Source organism: Gossypium raimondii, chromosome 11, assembly GCF_025698545.1.
Source record: "Gossypium raimondii isolate GPD5lz chromosome 11, ASM2569854v1, whole genome shotgun sequence".
Classification (NCBI taxonomy): Eukaryota; Viridiplantae; Streptophyta; class Magnoliopsida; order Malvales; family Malvaceae; genus Gossypium; species Gossypium raimondii.
Window position 1 is genome coordinate 42,978,994 of NC_068575.1, and position 23,585 is coordinate 43,002,578.

At 29.8% G+C, this 23,585-nt stretch overlaps 1 long non-coding RNA gene across 3 annotated transcripts; it reads left to right on the forward strand.

The window, feature by feature from the left end:
• Nucleotides 1-3,169: 3,169 nt before the first annotated feature.
• On the forward strand, nucleotides 3,170-20,618 carry LOC105803789 (uncharacterized). Of its 3 annotated transcripts, none has more exons than XR_008191275.1 (6): nucleotides 3,170-3,351; nucleotides 3,604-3,802; nucleotides 3,924-3,982; nucleotides 4,314-4,427; nucleotides 4,533-4,653; nucleotides 20,420-20,618. It is a non-coding gene; the product is annotated as an uncharacterized LOC105803789 (long non-coding RNA). The 3 variants fall into 3 exon arrangements; XR_001136612.2 differs by lacking the exon at nucleotides 20,420-20,618 and adding an exon at nucleotides 12,451-12,884 and having other exon boundaries at nucleotides 4,327-4,427; XR_001136611.2 differs by lacking the exon at nucleotides 20,420-20,618 and adding an exon at nucleotides 12,451-12,884 and having other exon boundaries at nucleotides 3,171-3,351.
• Nucleotides 20,619-23,585: the final 2,967 nt, after the last annotated feature.

A 23,585-nucleotide genomic window follows, 5' to 3' on the forward strand; every position in this document is an offset into this window, starting at 1 on the left:
TCCATGTGAACAGTGAGTTGGATTTTATTCAGGTTAGCATTTTTTCATGTCAAATTAAAGTATATATATTTTCTTGGAGGTTGCTTATCCTTACATCATATAAACGTAGAGCGTGTATGATACCATTGAAAATAAAATAGATAATTTTTTTGGATCGGGAATCTAACATAAATATATTTAATTTTTACTTTTTTTCATTTATTTGAATGGCTTTTAGAGAGATAAATTTTGTAGGGTAAGTATTTGATTGAATTGAGTCAAATTGATTGAATTGAGTCAAATCGAGTGAAAGAATTTCAAATTAATCGAGTTGATGAATATTATTTTATCATCCTAACGTGATTTGAATTTTTTCGAATTGAGTTGTGTGAAATGAAATTCAAATGCATTGAGTTAAATAAATTTGTAAGATGATTTATATGAGAGATTTGATTTAATAAATTACTTTAGTTTAGCATTTGTATATATCTTAAAGATTTTCAGTATTTTTATTTTTGAAATTATATATATTTATAAAATTTTGGAAAAAACATACTTTATACATATTTCAAAATTTTGTAATTTTTTAGAAGGATCAATTTGCACGTTTTTGAAACTGTTGTGGACCTAAGGGGTATTTTCATTTTTTGTTATTTAAGTTATTCAATTCTTTGAGTTGTAAAATTCAACTTGAACTTGAAATACCAAATTATTTATTTGAGTTGATTTGAAAAACTTAATAACTCGAATAAATTGATTCAATTATCTTGAAATGCAAAAAAAGAAAAGAATTGAATAGAGTTTTATTGTCCCCTGAATCTTTATACTTATACCTACAAAACAAATGTGTTGGATGTAAATATTTTTTTTGAGAAAATACTCTATTGGAATTTATTCAAAAATAAAATAATAGAAACAAAAAGAACCATATTCAAACTAAATCAAATCTTAATCCAGGCCCAAATACAAATAGACGTAGTTGAGCCTACCATTACAAAATAAAAGCTCAAAATAAAACTGTTGAAACCATTTTTTATTTTGAAAAACGTGATCGACTTGGATTTAAAAAAAATAAAAATGGGAGTCGTCACCGATCTTTTTTATTTAGGTGTGATCGAGTCACCTCAAAAAGTGGTTATTTTTAATAAGCAATTTGACTTTATTAAAATAACGATTTTGGTCCATGAAATTCAGAAAAACGGGTTCGGGAGTCGGTTACGTACGAGGAAGGATTAGCACCCTCGTAACGCCCAAAAATTGGTACCTAGTTAATTAATTAATGTCTTAATGTCGAAAATTGAAAACTTTGAAGAGATTTAAAATACGATCTTTTGTTTTTTTTATTTAAAAAAACTTATATAAATCAAGTTACTTGATAAGACCCTCTCATTTCGAAAAGAGAAAATGTCACACCCAATGAGTTAAGACATGATATTTCACTTCTCAAAAACGAGCTTGTCTAAAAAAAACTCGTGCAATAAAATTTAAAAGGATATTCAATTGTTTAAGTCAGATGAAGAAATCGTAGCCCAATACGTTAGGGCACAATTTCTCAAAATTCTAAACATTGAATATCACATTTATTATTTTTGGAAAAAAAATCCTCATCTCGAGAAAATAACGTATCATATCCAATGCGTTAGGACACAACGTATTGAATTCTCGATAATGAGCTTTTTATTTATGTTTTGATTAAAGAGCATTCTTGATTATTCAGATTCAACGAAAGAGTTGAAACCCAATACGTTAGGGCTCAATCTTCTCGAAGATTTTAAATACCGAGTATTGCCTTTATTTTTCAAAATTTTCTCTTTATACGAATTTGGGTAACAATTATATAATGGAGTAACAATTGTGATAATATAAATATAAATAGCATGATCAAGAACAATAATAATAATAATAATAATAATAATAATAATAATAATAATAATAATAATAATAATAATAATAATAATGAAAAGATAAATAAAAACAAATCAATCATGTATACACAATATCAAGTAAATAAACAAATAAAACCGAAATATTTAAAGAATATAATAATGATAATAATGGTCATGTGAATAAATAAATAAATAAACATCAAGTAAAGCAATAATAATAACAAAGAAAATAGATAAAATTATAAAATATAAAAATATATATATGTACATATAAGAAAAATATATATGTATGTGAATTATAAAAATAAAAAATATATAAATATACATATTTTAATATGTAAAAAATATAAGTATATATATAAAATTATGAAACATAGAAAATATAAAAAAGTATGTGTATATATATATTTATAAAAATTAAAAATGTAATACGTATATGTATATATTATAAAAGCGTATGTATGTATACATGCATATATATACCAAAATTTGAAATTTAAAGGCCTAAAAAGTAAATAATAATGATACAAGATTAATGATGCCACATAATAGTATTAATAATATTAAAATAATTAATTTAATAATAAAAATAACAAATAGAGGATTAAATAGCATTAATAATAAAAGACCAATGAATTTAAAACAAAGAGTATAAAATAAAAAAATATAAGGCAAAATAAAATGTAAACTAATTTGAAAATAATGAATTTGAAAATGAATAAAAAGGGAAAAAAAGATTTGAAATCAACAATATACAAATCAATAAATAAATTATACACAAATCAACAAAATAAGAACAAGCCACAGAAAATAAGAACGAAAGAGAGAGAGAGAGAGAAATTTGAGTGAATACTCTTAAGAATTATTATTATTCCCCACTCCCCCCTTTACAATGAAGGGAGATGCCTCTATTTATAGTTGAGCCTCCCAAAATCCAACGGTACAGATCAATTACATCAACGGCTAAGATTAAAGGGTATCTACAAATTAAATCTCTAAGATTACAAAATGATATCTTTTAAGATTGCATATATCATATTTAAGATTACATATATCATATTTAAGATTGCATATCATATCTAAGATTGCATATTCTTGAAGGTTATGTTTCTATAAGCTTGTAGATGGACCTTCAACCTTTTCAAGTAACGGGCTATTTCGATCGGGCCAAATGATATAATTTTGTACTAGACTTAGACTTTGTTTTATTATTTTGGATTTATTATTTTTTTGTGAGCCCGGGCTAAAATTGGGTATTACAAAAATAATTTCCAATTAGATATACCAATTGGCACCCGCTTCTGAGAAAGTCTCAATCATATCCCCTCACTCGGTCCAGTTTCCAAAAGCTATCAACTTTCCAAAAACAAACCCTATCAGTTACTATTATCCCTTCCAGAGCCTTCCACAGCATCCCCCTTCAGTCAGGTTCTCTTGGTCTTCTTCTTCCCATGGCTTCAGCGAAGAAGTTTGGTACTCCTTCCAGGTAATCCTTTCCTATCCCTTTTCAAACTTTTAGTGGCCAGAACATGTGCAAGAGTGTTCGCAGATTTGGGGCACATGCTTAAACTAAATCCTTTGAAATCTTTATTTTATTTGTTGAATGTTTCATATAATAGCTCTTATTTCAGATTTATCTTAAAGATTTGACTGACATTTTTTTTATTATTGTCCTTGCATCGCCTTCCACTACCATTGCTCGGAATTTTAACTGCATTCCCAATAACAACACTTGAAGGCATGCATAGCCTTCTGCTGTAAACGGGGACGCAACTTCAATGTAGAAAACCATTTTGGAGGCAATTATCTCAGCCGATGCATTTCTGGCAACAACCCTCGAACCCACTTTGGCATGCGTTTGATTGAATGATGCATCAAAGTTGATTTTAATCAACGAATCAGTTGGAGGGTTCCATTCCTCATTTCCTCTCGATCTGGTAATATTTTTTTCTTCAATTCTTTCTAGTTCACGAATATACCAAACTACCCATTCACCTATTTCCTTCCCATTGAACTGTTTCTTTTCATTTACTAATTGGTTTTTGTTTGTCCATATAGCCCATATGGAACAATAGAACGTCCTAAACTGCTTGTCCGTACTTCTTCTGAAAATCTAGGTAATCCACTCTTTATAATTCGTAACTAAGTTTGATAATATCCAGTTGAGATTTAAATGAACCCATACCTCTACTGATGTAGGACAATCTCAAAAAATATGGAGAAGATCTTCTATTGCACCTTTGCATTTGGGACAAAGGGCATTTACCACCAACCTTTTAGAAAATAAATTAGCCAAAGTAGGAAAAAAAATACCAAAAAGTTTTCCATAGCATAATTTTAATTTTAGATAGGATCTGTAATTTTTATAAGTTCTTGTAGAAATTAGTGTTGTCATCTCGTGTTAAATTTGTATTTGAGAAAGAATCATTTCAATGTAATAATTTATAGGCACTTCGAACAGAAAATTCCCCAGACAATTCACCCTTTCAAACCAGTAAGTCATCGTGAGCTTATTGTGCTAAAGGAATTCAGAGGATCATAGTCACAACTTCTTCTGAAAAGGTATTATTAATTAGATTTGCTTTTCACTTCCTATCAATATTGTTAATTAAGTTTGAAACCCAAACTAGCTTCTCATTGCCAACTGACTCGTTAATTCTGTAACAGGCAGAGCTAGAAAGCCACACATCACTTGGAATGGAAATTCTTTCCCCTAAACCAACTCTCCAACACAACCCACTTTGCAAGAGCTCTTTAGCAGCCTACATACTCTTCCAAGTAAGCGAAGGTAAATTACCTAACTTTGCATGCAAAAAGTCTAAATTTGGGAAATGTTTAGAATTTGGGAAATATTTAACTTTTAATACATGAGCTAAAAGTGAATTGGGATAATTGATAAGATGCCACTCCTGCTTTGCCAATAATGCGATATTAAATCTAGTAAGACTGTGGAATCCCATCCTTTCAAAATCCTTTGAATTGCACAAATTCTCTCAACTGTACTAATGAATCCCCTTTTTATCGAGACCTTTACTACTAGTATTTTGTCATGATATTTTCCAATTCTCCATAAAAAAAAGATTTAAGGAGCAAAAAGAAGCCCATCAAATAAGTAGGGATAGCTTGCAAAACTAATTTTATGAACACTTCCTTACCTCTTTGGGATAGAAATTGAGTACTCCAATTTTCTATCCTCAGTTTAAATTGATCTTTAAGAAACTGAAAAGAAGCCTTTTTGCATTTACCCACCATGTTGGGCAACCCTAAATATCTTTTAGGGTTATTAAATGACCGCATTTCTAGAATACTTGATACAATTCGTTTGTCCCCCTCATTCGTATTTGAGCTGTAAAAAATTGTGGATTTATCAAATTTTACACATTACCTTAAACGTCTTTTGTACTCCTTTAGTATCCCTTTTAACTTATGCATTTTTTAGCAGTAGTTTCTCTAAATAAAATACAATAATTTGCAAATTACAAATGCAAAATTTGAGGCCCACTTCTACTTGCCTTTGCGCCTCTTAACAAGCCATCTCTCATGGCTAACCTCATAAATATTGATAGACCATAACTACAAAACAAGAAAAGAAAATGGCTTAATGGATCTCTATATTGAAGCTTTCGATTGGGTCTAAATCTTTTACCAGTTTTTCCATTCACAATAACCAAGTAGGAAACTGAAGTAATACACCTCGTAACAATATCAATCCATTTCCCATCAAAACTCATACGTATTATTATTTCCTTCAAGAATTATCATTCAAATTTGTTATAAGCTTTGCTTATATTTAATTTTAAAGGCATAAAGCCCTTTTTCCCCTTGCTTTTGTTGAAAAGTATGCAAAATCTCATTGGCTAAAAGAATATTATCTGAAATTAGCCTTCTAAGAATAAAAACACATTGAGCACTATCAATATACAACTCCAATACATCTTTGAGTCGATTCACAATCATCTTTGTTATCAACTTATAAAGAACATTACATAGGCTAATATACCTAAAGTTACCAAGATTTGTTGGATTAGGACATTTAGGGTTCAACACAATATTAGTAACATTCAATAGTTCAAGATCAATACCTTTATTAAGGATATTTAGGCAATAGTGTGAGACATAATTTCCCATAATATGGCAGCATCTTTGAAAGAACAAAGTTAGAAACTCATATTCCCCTAGAGCCTTAGTTGGCCCTATCTCTTTTAAATCTGCAACAACCTCATCCTTTGAATAACGAGATAATAACCTTTGATTCACTTCAGTTGAGATCAATGGTTCAACCTCTGAAAGAATATGTGTAGAATTTTTGACACCACCCGAAGAAAAAAGATCTTAAAAATAACTTTGAGCAATTTCCTTCATTTCTTCCTCGTATTTGGTTTCCCTCCCATCTCTATTCACCAAACATTGAATTAAATTCTTTTGCCTACGACAAAAAACATAATTGTGAAAGAAAAATGTGTTTTTGTCCTTCACTTTTAACCAATTTGTCCTTACTCTTTGTTCCTAATACATTTTGTCTTTATCAATTTCCAAATTTAGTTGGATTTTCTTATCAATGATTTGAGCAAGATTCTCATCATCTAACTCCTTTTGTGCCAACTTTTCAAGTTTTTCCATCAACTCCTTTTTGAGGCTTTTTTTTTTAGAATTTATCAAGCTAGTCCATTTGATCAGGCCAAATTTCAATTATTCAAGCCTACTTAACAGTTCATCGGATGTTGACTCTCATAAAAACTTCATTTCTTCTTTAAACGAGTCCTCCAAAACCCACTAAGCCTTAAGCCTGAAACCAAAACTTTCTCTTAACTAATTTGTAGGTTCTTGTTTAGTGTGAATAAGGAGCGGATAATGATTAGAGAAAAAATGTGAAGATGTTGAATCATTGCACTAAGAAACATCTCCAACCATTTAGCATTAGCCACAACCCTATCCAGTCTCTCTTTAATATTTGTCTTAGGCAAATTTCTCATTTCCCATGTAAACCACACATCGGAATATCCAATATCTATTAACTAACAATTCTCTAATGCTATTCTAAAAGCTTTTATTCTCCCATCATTTCTCGACACCCCTTATACTTTTTCAAATGCGTACAAATCTCGTTAAAATCCCCACACACCAACTAAAGAAGCTCTTGATTGTGCCTTAGATTATGCAATAGATCTTATAACTTATCTCTTTACTCGCGTATGGTGACCTATAAAACTTGATTAACCACCACCTTAAACTCTCATCACCTTCTACTACCACAACATCAATGTGGTCACTAGAATAACTTTTGAGACTGATAGAAATATCCTCATTCCATGCTAGACAAAGCCTTCCTCTCGAACCCATTGTCGACACCTCAATACCATGCAAGAAACCACACTTCCTCAAAACCCTTTCCATTTGTATTGTACTCAATTTAGTCTCCATAAAGAAGACAACTTGGGGGTTATACATCTTCAGCACATGCAGAAGTCTTCTAACGGCCCGTAGACTCCTTAAACCACAGATGTTCATGCTTTCATTATGATCGGTTGGCTTGACCCTTGGCAATCGTCGATAAAAGGTAGTTTCGTCTTATCCCCTTCTCTTCTCTAACCACCAAAGACCCCATATTCGTCTCATTTGTGCAAACATCATTTTCTCTTTTGGCCCACTTCTTTTCCTTACCCCCTTCTATAGCTGGTTCTTCCAAGTTATGATCCATAACTGTTTAACCTCGAGACTTCTTAAATTTCCCTATAGTAGCCACTGTAGAACATAGATCACCTTTTAGATTCATACTCAATATAGGATCGATGCTAGTGGTAGAAATTCCCTCATCCCATTCACCCCAATTTCGCCTTCCAAAATTATGCTTCTCAACAGAATTACCTTTTCTCCCCTACTTCTTCCTCTTTAAGCCATATGATATTCATTGTCAGAGCCCTTTTAGATTGGGCTCGTAACGACAAATCCCATCCCATCTTAGCTACCTCAACCCTTAAGGGCATTCTTGCTGAGCAAAAAGAATCATCATGCTTTAGACAACCACAAAAGAAGTAAAACAATGTCAATCTCTCATATTTAAAAGTAACATAACCATAATTTTTTGGGGAAAACATAACCTTTTTTTTTCCTTTTCAATGGACGACAAACATCCAAACAAATCCTAACCCGTAAAAAATTCCAAAACCTTTTCCTAAACTAGCATTGTCGTACTTCACAAATTTTCCAAGGAAATCACCAAGTTGCCTTGCCATTGCTTCACTACGAAAACCCTGTGGTACATCATGAATTTGAATCCAGAAATAAGCAAAAATTAGGGGAGCCTTTAACGAATCTTCTCCCTTCTCTAAACAGTGAATCATTAAGAAATGATTATTAAAAGTCCAAGGAGTCTCATTAACAACACGCTCCATATCTATTTCACGAAAAAATTTAAACAAAAACATTTTCTCTCCCAAATCCGAGATTTGAACCCCTTTAACCAAGTGCCAAAGATTTGTCATTGTATTTCTCATTGTCGGAAAGCGAATAACACTAGCCGTTAGAAAACACCCCACCAAACAAAACTTGGTATCCTCAACCACAGAACTAATTTGTCCATGTGCTTGTAAAATCTCTTCCTCCTCCTCCTCATCTAACGACAAATCAGCCAAATCCTTCTCTATTCTCACTAATTAGAACCCGCGATCAACTAAAAAATCAAGCAAAACACTGCATTAAAGCCACCAAAACCAAGAAAACACAAAACCTAAAAACAAAAAGATATGCTAGAAACAGTAGACCAAAGACGTGCCATATAGGGCAGATCATATTAGATATAAATATTTAAAAAAAATTAGAGAGTCAAAACCACATAGAAAAAATAATTAAAGTATCTGAAAGGTTTTTGTATTATAGGGATTAGATCAAACTAGTCTCTCTATTTATTAAATGAAACAATTTAATTATTATATCATTGAAAAGAATCAAATAAGTCCAAATTATTATAATGTTGACATTTTTTTGTATAAAATATCTTGAAATAATTGCAATTCAATTCCAAACAAAAAATTCATTTATAGAACCATACAATTAAAAAAAATTAGTTAAATAATAAATTATATATTTTAAATGTTGATCTTATCATACCTACTTTTTTGTATAGCATGCCTAGAACTATTTATAGTCTTTTCTAACTCTTAAATAAGAAGATAATGTGTTTCAGTATATTCAAACCCACGTATTCTTGCAATGATAACAATGCTAATAATAATTAAATTAAAACTCAATCGGTAATAAATTATAATTTTTAAACCGTAAATATTAACTCTATTTAATAAAGATAGCGAGTGGAGGACGAAATGGAGGCATGCTGTTTGGGTTAAGAAGTAAGGCTTGCATTGTTTGCGAATTGCTGTTCATTATTTTATTTTTCTGGTAAGACTTCGCTGCTTGGTTAAGTGTCAATCTATCGAAGAAAAAAAAAGTTCAACATTGGTAAAAGAAATTTAGCAAAATCTATGCAAAACTGCATTTTCTCCGAACAACATATAATAACACCTAAAGCTACTATTATTAGACAACAAATATTTTTCTGCTACACATACCATAGACACCCGGGCCCTCCTTCATTTATCACTAACAATAATTAGTCTTATTAGCTGTGTGGGTTTTAAATTAATTGACTAATATCCATCTTTTATGTTTGTAAATTCATTATTATTTTCTCTGTAGAAAAAGAACAGACAATATAAGGAGTTTAGAGTTTTCTAATATTTATAAATTTATACGTGTTAAAAATTATTTAAAATATGATATAAACATATCATAAAATAATATGAATGTATCAAAAGTTTATATAATAAAAATAAAATATTTTATTTGTTTATAAATATACAATTTAATAGGTTTAAATATGCAGACATCTTAATACTTTTTGAAATTTAAAATTTAATTTCTATATTTTAATTATGAAGATATTGAATCCATGCAAGTTTTTTATTTAGAAAATTTTCTTTTCCTTCAATTTTGCAAATATAACAAAGGTAGAATTTTTTTTGCTAAATTTGATTAAAAAAGCGAGTTTTAAAAAGAATTAGAGTTTTAGTCGATTTCTAGGATATTTAAGGAAATAAACCAATTTTGAAGAGAGAAACGTAAATGTATCCTAGAGGCACACTTTCTAGCTTTCTAATATATTAGCTCATTTGCACATTTGTATTTTTATTTTATTTGTTTCAAACTTTATTTTATTTTTAATTAATTTTTTAATATATTAGCTCATTTGGTTAGATAGTAAATTAATAGTAATTTTATCCTTGAGTCTCAAGTTTGATTCTTCTTCCAAGCACATTTGTATTTTTTATTTCATGTTGTTTTAATCTTTTTTATTTTTAATTAATAAATATATTATTTTCAAGTTTTTTAATTTTAATTCATCTTTTAATTAAATAACCCTTTTATTTATACAATCAAATAATTATTGACAATTATATAATAAAAATATATTTTGATAAAATTGATATTTATCATTATGTTAAATATATATTATTTTTAAAAATATCAACTAATTTTTTGATATATTTTTCTTTATATATAATATTTATATGTTAAACATTTATTTTCTCCACCTATATTGTGAGTATAGTGATTTCTAATATTATAAAATCATATAATTATTTCAAAGATCATTATTATTTTTATATGTAAAATATTTCAAATATAATTGTTTTTTCATCTACATTGTGGGTATGGAATTTCAAATATTTTTATGTGAAATATTTCAATTAATTATTTCAAATATCATTATGTTTATATGTGAAATATTTCAAATAATCATTTCAAATACACATACAAAAATATATAATATTAAAATTTACTACACTCATGATATGGATTGAAAATAAATATTACCCATATAACAATTATATTTACTAAAAATAATGATATTTGACAATAATTATTTTATTTTATAAATAAAAGAGTTATTAATTAAAAGATGAATTAAAACTAAAAAATCTTGAAAACAATATATTTATTAATTAAAATAAATAAAAGCTTGAAACAACATGAAATATAAATGTGTATAGAAAAAGAATTGAGCTTGAGATTAAAGGATAAAATCACTATTAAATAACCATCTAACCAAAGGAGCTAATATATTAAAAAAATAATTAAAAATAAAAGTAGAGCTTGAAGCAACATGAAATAAAATACAGATGTGAGTAGGAGAGAAATTGAATTCGGGACTCAAAAACAAAACCACTAACATTTAGCTATCTGCCAAAAAACTAACGTGTCAAAAAGTTAGAGAGTGCGCCCTGCAAGACGTGTTTTCTGTTTCTCTCATTGACCTATTTCAATAAATATCCCAGAAATCGGCCTAAAAACTTTAAATATTTTTTAAAATTTGCTTTCTTTTCAAATTTAGTCATAACCTTTTAGCCCTCAATATTTATTAATTTTGCTACTTTGGTCTTCTTTAAAAGTACATAAAATTATAATTTTTATAAAAATTCATTTAAAAATAAAAAAGCATGAAATTATAAAATTTCCAAAAGTTCAAAAAATTATTTGCTTAAATTGTAATAAGTTCTCTCCAAAGTTTGAGATGTTTGTTCAATTCAATTTTCAAAATACTTATTTATATCCAATTTTGATATGTATTGAATGAATAACTCAAACTTTAGAGTGATATTATTAATATTCAAGAAGTAAATATCATTTTTTAATTTCTTATATTTTATAACTTTATGAGCTTTTAGATGACTTTTAAAAAAATATTTTCTTTTGAATTTTAAAGAGTTTCTATTTTTCATATTTTGTAACTTTTGAAAAAAAATTGTACATTTTAGGATATTTTATTTAAAATATAAAAATTTTAGTTTTTCTGTTAAATAACCAAATTAACAAAAACTACAAAAAAATATAGGTTAAAATTTGTTTTTATTATAATTGTAAAATTGAACGAAAATTTTAAAATAAAACTATAAACCTTTTAATATATTTATAATATAGCATAACTTTGGGTTCATTAAATTGTAAGATTTAAGAGTGGAAAATCTTTATAATAATAATAAAATAAGAAGTGATATAAATTGCAACTACCGCAAGATTCTAGAAGTCCGGGGTACCCAAATCTGAACAAAATTTGGAGTTAGAATAGCCGGCCAACTGAGTCAAACATCGTTTTTTATGTTCATTACTGTCGGTAGTCTCCGTTGTTAGTCAAGATGGGTTAAGTAAAAATTAAGTAAATATGATTTGGGTGAAATAAGAGGATGTTTTTCTAAAAACTAAAATCCGCTTTCCTAACCACCCCTTCGAGAAACTACCAACTTTTTCCTCTTATTAGAAAGAATAATATTTTATAGGTGTAAATTTCTGACTTTAGGTTATTTGATTTTAACCTAACCCTTTTTCCTTAAAAACTTACATTTATCGTAACAAATATGAATGTGGAAAGTATATGATATGTTAGTTAAGTATGAATTGACCTAAATTATTTATATTAATACTTGTAATGATATCTTTTATATTATATACAATTATTTTTTATGTGCTTTGTCTCTTTTTAAATTGTATATTTATTTTTGGGTATTTTTGTTGTCTTTTTAAATTGTGATAGATATGGACAGATGACAGTGCTTGTTGTCATTGAAATTTCACCGACCACCAGCAGTTTCTTTTGGAAAGTAGATTTTTTGTTGATTTCTTAATTTGTTTATGTTTTGAGATTATTTCAGAATAATAAATGATTTTACAAGTCGATTTCGACCCGTGTTGTCTTAAGTTTTATATTTTATATTTTTTTTATTATTTAACAAGTCTTCACTTTTAGAATTTTTTGTGTGCTCTTGTAGCATGTTTTTTTAGTCTTGTTTATGTATGTAGTCTTGCTTTTGCAAGTGATTTTAGGCTGGTTCTATCATTGTTCTTTTCAATTTAGTGGATGCTCGGTTCTTTTGTCGATTTTTTGCCCTCCACTTTTGACCATCCGAGGTTGATTTTCTTATTGTATTAAGTGGTTGGTGTTGGTAATGCAAAGTGGGTAATTTCATATTGGTTGAGAATGACTTCTAAGGGGATTTAAATATAGCATTGTCTCTTACCTTCATTGAGTAAATTGGGGTTAAAGGCCCAACATGTGTACGCCACTATTGCTCGACTTGGACCGTGTTAACATTCTTTTTGAATAAAAGTTTTGCTCCTTTTTTCAGAAATATTTTTTTTATTTTTCAAGATATTTTTTTAGTTGTAGAAAATCTTTTGGTTGTTGCAGAATATTTGCGATTGAGGAAAATACTCTGCTGTTCTTGGAAATTGACACTGCTATTTTATCATTTTGCACATTTAAAAAATAGTATAAATAGTAGGTCATTCTTCTCATTTTTCCACAACAAGAAAACAACAATCTTTTCTCTGCCTTTATTAGCTCGCTTGTTTTCTGTTTAGAAAAATTTTCGAATACTTTTGAGAAGAGCAATACCAATTCTATTCTACCTTCTTTATTCGGGTGTACGGATATTGAAGTACTATGTTAATCTTGGGGGCGACATCCACTACACGATTACATCGATTAGGGTAGATTTTTTTTAAGGCAGTGGTTCTTTCACGACACTATGATTATTTTATTTATTTTACACTCAATTTATTTATCCTATCAGTGCTAACTATTTCATTTTGCGGTAGTATATTTCCAACAATTTAGAAGCAAAATTCTACTATTGTTTAAACATGTCTATCATGATGAACAAGTACATTCTTAATCTCTTCAAGCTCGAGCCTATTGACGGAACCAACAATCGATGTTGGATTCAAAGGATGGTTATATTTTTCGAGCATCTTAAAGTTGACTATGTCCTCTTCAATCCACCTGTCACTAAAGAAGCTAGAGATTCTACTACCGTTTTTGGAGACTCGGACATCGATTTCACAACGAAAGCCAAGTATGACAAGGACAACATAATAGTAAGACGTCACATGGCTGATAACCTCTTCGACCTGTTTGTCAAGAATAAGTCAACCAAGTCTATTTAGGATACCTTGAAGAAAAAGTATGAAGCTGATGATGCTAGGGTTAAGAAGTATGTCATTGGAGAGTTTTCCAAGTTCCAAATGACGGATGATAAGCCAATAATGGATCAAGTACATGCCTACGAGAAGTTAGTTTCCGACATCCTAGCTAAAGGGATGAAGATGTGTGAAATTCTTCAAGAAAACATTCTAATTGAAAAGTTGCCAAAGTTTTGGTTCGACCACCGCAATCTCCTAAAGCATTAGAAGCGGGACATTTCTTTGAAGAAAATGATTTCCCACATGAAGATTGAGGAAGCCAATCATCTTAAAGATAATACTTTAGTTACTTTAAGTGGATTTCATTTAAAATCTAACTTTGTAGAATCTGGTTCTAGTCCCAAGTCTAACAGGTTAAAAGGCACTAAAAATTCAAAGAAAAATGAAAAACTCCAAAACAAGAAGGTTGTTAACTTCAAGAAACTAAGAAAGGATAAATCCAACAACTCTGTGAATTGCTACGTGTGTGGCAAAGTTGGACACAAAGAATACCAATGCTATCAACACTCGGACCGCCAAAATGAAAACAAACCACAAGCACATCTAGTCGAAAATCCAAATAAGATAATAGCAATTATGGTTTGTGAAGTAAACTTAGTTGAGAACAATGTCGAGTGGGTTGTAGACAAAGGCGCTTCCAAACACTTCTGAGCCAACAAAGAAATGTTCACCGAGTTTGAAAGTGTAGCTGAAGGTGAACAAGTCCACACGGGTAATTCTAGCAGTCCAAAATTACTCGATAAAGGAATGATTGTAACAACCTGAATTTTGGGCTAGTCGGAATAATGGTTTAGGGACCACAAATTCGACAAGAAAAAAAATTATTTTCATTATATTTTTATGGTATAAGATTTCACAAAATGATTTCGTGAAAATTTCGTTCAAAAATTTTGACGTTTGGGCACTCAATTTAGTCAAAAGGACTAAATTGTAAAAAGTGCAAAAGTTGAGTTCTACATGTTAGAAGTGTCCAATTGTTATGAAATTTTAAATTGGAGGTCATTAAATGGTAATTAGACCATTGGTTAACTTGTTGGACAAAAATGGACAAGAGATAAGTGAAATAGGAAATTTTTAAGTTGGGGGCATTTTGGTCATTTAGTAATTAAAAGAATTAAAAAGGCCAAAATAGCCAAAAATTTGTCCATCTTCTCCATGGTGAACGAAATCAGCAAGGGGGAAGCCATATTTAGGGTTTTTAAGCTTCCAAGCTTCATAGTAAGTGATTCCAAGCCCTGTTTTTAATGTTCTTTACATTTTTGGAGTCCCGATAACTTGATTTAGCTTATTCTAGCAATAATTTAATCTAGGGTTCATATTTGGAAAAATACCCATAGGTGAAATATGTTTATTTTGATGTTTTATGGTAGAACATGAAGCTTGAAATTATGTTAAATAACTTTTGCTAGCCGATTTTAAGTGAAAACGAGTAAATTGACATAATCGATAAAAATACCTAATGTTCATAAATAAGTGTTAGAGTGAGAATTTGATGTTTCCATAGAAGGGAAAAATGTTCAGCATGTCATAAAACATAAGAAAAAGGAATAAAGTTTAATTTCTGAGCCTGGGGGAAAAATCGTAATTTTGTGAAACTTTAGGGGCAAAAATGTAAATTTTCCAAAATGTGATTTTTGGATTGGATTGAATAATGTTAGTGTTAAATAAGCTAAATATGTTATTATAAGTCAAGAAAGACAAGGAATTAACTTTGATTAGTGAAAAAGGAAAAAATGAGAAAAAGAGAAATTTCTCGATTGAACATTCGGAATAAAAAAGGATACGAATGAAGTGACAGAAATGATCACGTGTGGCATGGACTGTGTGTAGGTCACTATGTGAAAGTGAAAGTGATGGTCACGTGTGTAGTACTATGTGCAGGCTACTACGTGTACCAGAATGATAGGTCACATGTGTAGTACTATGTGCAGGCTACTATACGTACCGGATAACTTTAATCACGTGTGTAGTACTATGTGCAGGCTACGTGTATCGGATAGTGATGGTCACATGTGTAGTACTATGTGCAGGCTACTATGTGAACCGGTATCATTAATTATAAGGTGGTTGTTATGTGCTAATCCTACCAGATATCATTGATTACAAAGGGTGGTTGCTGTGTGCTGAATCCACCGTGTATCTATTATTATTTCGAAGTGTTCATCGGGAAATTGACTAAGTGAAAATACATGAGATCATGTAATGATTAAGTGTGATTGAATGATGAATATATGTGTGGAATTGAATTCAATAATGATTGAAAGTGAAAAAGTGAAATTATGAAAAAGTAAAATTAACAACAAAACAGTTTTGGACAGTAACAATAATGTGAATTTGAAAAATCACCAAAAATGGTGGAAATTTAATTAGAGAGTGAATAAGATATGAAATGAAAGCTTAATGAGTCTATTTTTACATAAAAGAAACAGAGCAAGCAAAAGAGTTATATATTTTGAGATATTTGAATTTTAGTGAGGTAGGGTCGAATTGCTTTTGGAATCTCCTATTCGAATTTGGAAAATAATTAAAATTGTACAAAAATAATTATGAGTTATAATTTATATTATTAAAATTCTTAATGAGTCTATTTTCAAAGGAAATAAACTGAAATATCATCTGAATTATGTACAATGAGATAATTCATTTTTAGTGAAGAGAGGTCAGAGATGTTGAGCAGTGAAACAAGGTTGACTTTAAAGAATAAACTGTACTAATTGGCTAAGTCAAAAATTTTAAAAATTTTATGGTAAGAAGATATGTGAGTCTAGTTTTGGGGAAAATTAACGAAACTTAATTTGGAGCTCTGTAGATCCAAATAAAAATAATCTAGTGACTATAACTCGACTAGACAACTTTGAATTTAAATATAAGTGAATAGTGAAATTATGTATAATGCTATTTAAGCATGTTATATACATAAAGGATGTGGGATGGAGAGGAGGAGGAGGACAATAAAGTATATGAATGAATTGTGTATAATTGGTTAAATGTCTGATTATAATCGATAAATGTTGAAATAGGAATGATGCTTATATTGGTGCATTACTGGTCATGGAAAGCTCATGAGAGAAAATAAAGTTTCATAGCATATGCGTGTGGTATATTTGGCATGAAATGATGTCATGAGTGGCTCATGAATTAAATCATGTTGGTAAGTTGATGCATAATTTTAATATTCAAATATATACATATTTGTAATATTTTGCTATGTGATTCGAAAAAAGGGGAATAAATAGCATACTGAAAATTCGGCCATGGTGTTAGTTTATGTTAAATGAGTGTTTTATGGCATATCTTAAGTAATGGAATGTTATGAATTTTAAGATTAATTTTCTAGTCAAATAAATGACAAATGAATTGATTATGTATTCGTAATTTTGACATATGCTTGGTATATGAAACGTAATAATATATGCTTAAATAAACTTTATGTATTCGAATGACATGGATTTGATGGTGATAAGATTCGAACATTGAATTCATGAAGCACAGGTGATGTATTATTGTTGTGTGATAGCTTGGTTTGAGAAATTTGTTAGGTAAATGGTAAGTGAAAGTATTTATGGATATAGAAGAAAATTTGGAGTGAATATGAAATTTAGCTCAATTAAATGATTTCATCAATTAAACATTGTGTATACCAGAATGTGTTAGTGAATTACATATTCGTAAATTGACATTCAAAGTTCAGTTAGTGATATATGAAAATAACATGAAAAGATTTATGATTGTGATTAATATTGATTCTGACTTAAAGTGGATTCTTCAATATTGGATTGATTTAACGAATATATTTAGCATATGAATAGGTATGTATTGGGCCTCGTAAACCCTAATTAGCGACTCGAAGATAATAATTTGAAAGTTTTTAATTTGGATGAAATTTTATAACTCAGTTTAATATGTTTATAAGTGTATTTATTCTGGTAATGCCTCGTACCCTATTCCAGCGTAGAATACGGGTAAGGGGTGTTAGAATGTGACATCACCAGATTCGGCCCTAATGTTTAGGCCGAGTTTGGGGTGTTACAATGATCTTACTCAAACTTACTTAAGGAAAAATTAGCATTGAATAATATTTTTTATATACCTGCCTTGTGTAGAAATTTGATTAGTAGTGGATTGCTGAATTAGTCTCTGAATCCGATAAACTTGTACTTTCTCATAATTGAGATTATGTTGGGAAATATTACCTAAGTGGAGGTTTATTTGTGATTGAGACTATGCTTAACAATAATAAAGACACCATTTCTGCTTATATTGTTGAATCCGTTGATATGTGGCATGCTAGATTAGGTCATGTGAATGTTCATTCTCTAAAAAAACTCATAAAAATGAATATACTCTTTAATCTAGATTATGTATTGGCCTAAATTCAAGGTTATCGGAACAGTGGTTTCGCAACCACAAATTTGATTTAAAGAGAATTTTATTTTAATATTTTTGCATGAATATTGATATGATAGGAAAATCGTATGAAAATATCGATAGAAAAATTTTACTGATTTAATGGTTAGTTAGAAAAAAGAAATTATTGAAGAAATTAGGTAAAAATAAGGTATCGAGACTTAGACCTCGTAAAACCGAGTCAGAAATATTTTTATAAACATTTATGAAGTGTTAGTAATATGGTATTAAAATTTTGTTAGAAAATTTCTACATTTGGGTAGTTAATTAAGTGAAAAAGACTAAATTAAAAAGGGTGTAAAAGTTACTAGAAGGATTAAATAACTCAATTGTATGAGAAGGGACATACATTGCAAATAAGCCCAAAAGGAGATATTTTGGGTGGCATAAGCTGAAAAAAATCAGGAGAATTGGTGAAAAAGGGTAAAATGGGAAAATAACAAATTTTAGTAACATAAAAATAGGACCAAATTGGAATATCTAGAATTCTCTTCATATTTTCTTCATTATCATTAGCCAAAAACGTCTTAAGGGTTTATTCAAGCTGGTACTTCATAATTTTTGCACCAAAAAATTCAAATACGAAGCTAGATCGAAGAAAAGAAAAAGTTCGGGATTAGTAGATTTTTGTTTACGAACAAGTATCGAGGTAAGTTCGTGTAACTTGAATTATATTCTTAACTGCTTGAAATGTTTGTTATTGATGTGAATATGATTTGAATGTTAATTGTATGAAAATTGATGAAACATTGATATATTTGATAAAAAGGGGAAGAAATCCTGGTTGAATGGAAGGAAAATTCGATGGATCTCTGAAAAGAAATTGACGGTAAAAAGGATCTAGCCCGGACGGGTGATCCTATCCTGATATAGCCCTCTCGAAGAATATGTGGAAAATAGATTTAGCCTGGACGGGTAATCTGAATTAGGGTCTGAATTTAGCCTGGACTGATAATTCAGATCCAAGCTCATTAGAGTAATCGTCATTGCAGGGGATTTAGTCTGGACTAGTAATCCCGATAATACTCTATGAGTTTATATTACAGGGGATTTAGCCTGGACTGGTAATCCCGCTATAAGGATGAGGTTTGCGGGAGTGTGCTCTCTGAAATGGAAATGTGCGTACATGAATATGAATTGACGGACCTGGATTTGTACACTAAAGTGTACCTCTGAAAATCCATCGAAATTCTGATAAATTCAACGGGATAAATATGGAAAAATAACAATGAAATGGAAATCATGGTATTGATGAGCTCATCAATCATGGTATATATATTATTGATACAGGGAAATTATTGAACTAACTTGAATGTTGAGTTTGTGCATGTTAAGGGAATAACCCCGAGATAGCTAGATTAAGCTGTTACGATCTCGAAAACAAAAAAAAATCATTAAAAACGGGACAAGAATACTTACCTAATTAAGCAAAATAAGCTTGCTAACTTCAAGCTCCCATGGCTAGGGTTTCATGTTTTTAATTTAGGAAAGATGATGAAAATGTTGTTAATTAAATTATTTATTTCATTTATCATCATTATTTTATCATCTTTCCAAAATTATCCCTAATACTTTCTTAATTTTCAATGATGAATAATCATCCTTATCTACTAACTCCACTAAATGGTCTACTTGCCATATAAGGACCTCCAATTTTGAATTCTATGGCTATTTTTTACCTTTACCTACTAGAATTTAACTTTTGCATTTTATGCAATTTGGTCATTTTCATCAAATTAAACATGTAATTAGTAAAATTTCTTTTCGAATTTTTTATACAATATTTCTATCATAGTGCAGACCATAAAATATTATTAAAATAAATTTTCTTCCGACCTCAAATTTGTGGTCCCAAAACTATTATTCTGATTTCACTGAAAACGGGCTGTTACATTAGCAATCATACCAATCTCCAAATTTTTTATCCCTTCTGTAACCATGGCCACTAACTCCATGCCCTCCACCATATTGGCTTTAGAAGTTGTGGCATCTTGCTTCTTTTTGAAAAGTTGCATTGTATTGAAAATATTAGTTAGGTATAATTCTTGTTACATGAGCTTACTAAGCACAAAGTGCTTACCCTGTTTCCTTTTCTCCTGTGTTGTAATGTTAAGAGGTCGGAGGTTGGATTTGGTCGGAGACGCATCACACTATCAACCTCAAGATCTTGGTATATAAAGAAACTTTATTTTGGAAATCAATGGCATGTATAAGCTAGTAAAGTAAATGTTAATGTGAAATGAATGTATGGTTAGTCAATGGTATGGCTAACAAATTTTGGTTTTGGTATGTGATGAGGTTATCTTATGAATATGTTAAATCTATCTTCAAAATATGTTGAAATGGATTGGTTGTGTTGGATTGGTCTCGGTTTAAAATTGCAGGGAAGATTAAATATTTATAAAGGGGTTATATTGAGTTCAAAAAAAAAAACTTTGGAATTTTGCGAAAAATTTCTTATGGTTTTGATTTAATCCCGGTTTGGTCTCGATGTATGTTTTGGGCTTCAGAGTCCCATCGAAGGGACGTCATGACATGTTTCGATAAATGAATAGTATTTAACTTGTAATAACAAAAAATTATTCGGTAAAATCTGGTAATGCCTCATACCCTATTTCGGCAGCGAATACAAGTAGTGGGTATTACAGATAATAGCTTTAATAAATGCGAAATTTGTGTTGAAGCCAAACATACTAGACTTTCCTTAAAAACTTTTATTGATAAGAAGATTGAACTTTTAAAGTTAGTTCATACTAAGCTAGTAGGCTTTAAAAAGACGGAGAGTAAGAATGAAAAGACTACTATATCACCTTTGTAGATGACTATTCTAGATATACAAAGGTTTATCTTCTAAAATCAAAAGATGAAGCTGATAAAAATTTTATTCTTTATAAAGAAGAAGTAGAAAACTAATTTGATAGGAGAATAAAACGTTTTAGATCCAATAGAGGTAGAGAATATGACACTAATTTCCTTTAAGAGGTTTGTAAGAAAGACAACATTATACATGAATTTTCTGCTCCTTACTTCCCACAACAGAATGACATAACTGAAAGGAAAAACAGAAGTTTAAAAGAAATAATGAATGACTTACTACTAAGTTCTGGTTTACCTAACAATATGTGGGGGGAGGTCGTACTTTCTATAAACCATATTCTTAATATATAGAGTACTTCATGAAAAATTAGACTGTATCCTATATGAATTATGGAAAGGTTATGCCCCTAATCTCAATACTTGAAAGTGTGGGGGTGCTTAGCAAAAGTAAGCTTGTTTGCTTTTAAATAGAGCACTATCGAATCTAAATTTGTTGATGTTGTATTTGTTGGGTATGCTTTAAATAATGTTGTTTAAAGCTTTATGTCTTCGCATGATTATTCCATATATGAATTTAGAGACGATACTTTCTTTGAGAATGTGTTTCCTTTAAAGAAATATAGCATAAGTACTGATATACAGTTAGATGAGAATATTTCTCCTTCAAGTACACATAATAATGATGTTCTTAATAGTGATGTTGAACTTAGAAGGAGAAAAAGACAAAAGATTGTCACTAGTTTCAAACCTAATTTCTTTACTTCCTTTGTAACTACGACTAGTGATTTAGACTTGATAAGTGAGTCTATTGTGTTGGAAAAATAGGTTTGGAAAACGCAACAAAAAATAAGTTTAAGGGTAAAACCATAATTTTTTAAATCTTTTTTCGAAAAATAAGAACTTGATTGTGATATCTAAAGTAATAAACATTTAATCAAAATCGTACCTTTTGATTTGTTTAGGATGAACGCTTCGATCGAGTAGTCTTCTTCGCTATCCTCAAGCTCACGTTTGCCGAGTGTGGGCTCACTTCAAATCAAAAAAAATTTCACCAAATTATCAGTGGGGCAATTTTGAAAATTTTCTAAACTTTGAGGTCAAGTTATAAATATGAAAAATATCTTTAGAAATTTTTTAAAATAATTTCTTCAGAGAATTTTCTTTCTACAACTTTCTCTTAAATTCAAGTGTGATAAATAATGACCAATGACTTTTTTTATATAAGGGAGAGTTTAGAGAGTTCAACTATGATTAAACTTAATAACTTTAATATTAAATTAATAAAATATTATTAGGATAAGTATTAAATTTAATTTAATATTAAATTTATTAAAATAATATTATTTTTGAAATAGTTAATCTTAAATTAAATTACTCGATAAAGTCCCAGTTGGAGTGTGATTCCTACACTACTCAAATGTTGAAGAGCCACCCATCGTGTTTGGTGGTGCCATCGTAGGTATGACGCCCTCACGGCACTTAAGCCGATTCGGTTTGGGCCTAGTGACGACTCGATCGGTCTGATCCAACCACCTATTAGATCGTCGGCCCAGTTTCATATACTAAGCCCGATTCAATCAGCTTTTGGGTCTCGATCGTAGTTTTGGGTTCTTGAGCTCAATTTTCAAGTTCAATTACCGATTGAGCCAATTGTTTGACTTGAAAATTAATTTCTAAAAATATCATATTAATTTTAATTAATTTGATTAATTTAATTTTACTTTATTAAAATTAATTTTTCCCACTAAGATTTTCCAAATTAATTTTTCAAGAAAATTCTTTAATCAAATTTTCTAGTTGAACAATTATCACGACTGACAAATTTAATTCCACATCGAATAAATCGACTCAATTAGATTATTTCCAAAGTCATAAAATTTTTTTCTGATTCAAATGCAGTTTGATTGAGCTTTTTTTGAAGTAGCGGATGGACCAATTGGACATATACAATTATGCTCGAGTAATTGCAATTATGTCCAGAAGAATCGTTCCAATAATTCACAATTTACTTAATGATGGAGTCAGTTTACAAGAAATACTATGATTGAAAACTCATTATATACTCTTTACAAAAGTCATGTCATACACAAGTCATGTACCCAACATATTGGCTATGGGCTAGATCATCTTTAGAGCATAAGCCTCCACTTATATCAAAGCACATGAGTTACATACATATGGTCAGTTACATAAGACTAGTTGTAAAAGGGTTCACTCGAAAATTTGGAGTAGATTATTTTTATACAGACTATCTTGTGACTAAGATCTCAACCATTCTTGTTTTGTTTACTTTAGCTTCCATTCACAATTTGCTGGTACATTAGATGGATGTGAAGGCAACTTTCTTGAATGGTGATTTGGACGAGGAGATTTACATAGAGCAATCTTTAGGATTTGTGGCACTTAGTATGGAACATAAAGTTTAGAAACTCAAAAAATCTTTGCATGCTCTCAAACAAGCTC